The 1,557-nt window shown below is 39.4% G+C and overlaps 1 non-coding gene across 1 annotated transcript; it reads left to right on the top strand.

Annotated features, from left to right (window-relative positions):
- Positions 1–520: 520 nt before the first annotated feature.
- On the top strand, positions 521–627 carry LOC127090164 (small nucleolar RNA R71). The gene has a single exon (XR_007791693.1). It is a non-coding gene; the product is annotated as a small nucleolar RNA R71 (small nucleolar RNA).
- Positions 628–1,557: the final 930 nt, after the last annotated feature.

A 1,557-nucleotide genomic window follows, 5' to 3' on the forward strand; every position in this document is an offset into this window, starting at 1 on the left:
TTTTTGGGCTTGAAAACCTTGTGGTCTTTGAGGTGCAAAATTTTGGATAGGGTTCTAGTTTTTATAGGAAAAATTCGGGTGATTCTTCCATCCAGGGTTGTAAGTGTTTGAAAATGGGTTACCTTGGGCGTAATTATCTTGGTCGGTGTTCAAGTCGTTCAAAAGGTTACATTCCGCCGATTCGTGTCCTTTAGATCCACAAAGTTCACACTCTGTGTGGACTACCGCTGCGGTGTTAGAGTTTGTAGAAATATGTTCGACCTTAAGGGGCAAAGCGTCCATTTTCGCTTGCATCATGTCCATAGAACTTATCTCATGTATTCCACCTTAGGTCTTCTTTTTCTCTACTAATGCTCGTTCAGTTCCCCATTGGTAATGGTTTTGGGCCATATCCTCAATTAGATCACAAGCTTCAGGGTAAGGTTTCTTCATCAATGCGCCACCAGCGGCAGCGTCGATGCTCATCTTTGTGTTATAATGGAGTCCATTGTAGAAGGTATGAACGATCAGCCATTGTTATAGGCCATGGTGTGGACAGACTCTTAACAGCTCCTTATATCTCTCCCAAGCTTCAAAAAGTGATTCTCCTTAGTTTTGAGTAAATCTAGTTATTTGGTTTCGAAGAACAACAGTCTTACTAGGGGGAAAATATTTAGCAAGGAATACTCTTCTAAGGTCTTCCCAGGTAGTTATTGAGTTAGCTGGAAGTGAATCTAACCACGAACGTGCTCTATCTCTGAGGAAGAAAGGAAATAATCTTAAATGAATCGCATCAGGTGAAGCACCATTGGATTTAAAGGTGTCGGCCAGTTGGATAAAGACTTTTAAATGTTGATTTGGGTTCTCAGTAGCGAGACCCGTGAATTGGTTATGTTGTTGCAGTAAAGATGGTTTTAGTTCGAAATTATTGGCAGGAATGAGGGGGTTTACTATACTAGAACTAGGTTCCTCGTTAAAGGGTTGGGCAAATTCCTTAAGAGGTCTCTGGTCACGATTCTCGGCCATAGCTTTCTTAATTCAGATGAGTAAGTGGCGTGTACGAGTGTAACATTCGAGTTTCGCTAAAGGATCTACTAAATATCCGGTACTATGGGTTCTTCGCATTTACCGGATAATAATGTCTTAGTCTAGACAGTGTAACAACAGGGTACGACATTTGACGAAGTTGATCCCCGACAACGGCGCCAAAAACTTGATCGCTATATTCACAAGTGCACGAATCACGTCAGAGTAATATAAAAGATTATCGATCCCACAGAGACCAAATCGTCAATCTATCGATTACTATTATTACGATGTTTATCTAAGGTTGTACAAATGAGATATTGATGACGCAAAATAATAGTAAATAAAGAAAATGATAAATACAGTGCAGATAAAGATATGCTTGAATGTATTTCACGTCAGTTAAATGATGCTTCGATTGTCTAAATAGAACTACTTATGGGGCAATATTTTCTACTCTTGAAAAGAATCCATTTAACAGGAACTGTCGCTTTTGCGTATTCAGAACCGAGTTTACCCTTAAATTAAGGCATTTTATTGTCACTTATAAAA

The sequence above is a fragment of the Lathyrus oleraceus genome, chromosome 5 (genome assembly GCF_024323335.1).
Source record: "Lathyrus oleraceus cultivar Zhongwan6 chromosome 5, CAAS_Psat_ZW6_1.0, whole genome shotgun sequence".
Lineage (NCBI taxonomy): Eukaryota > Viridiplantae > Streptophyta > Magnoliopsida > Fabales > Fabaceae > Lathyrus > Lathyrus oleraceus.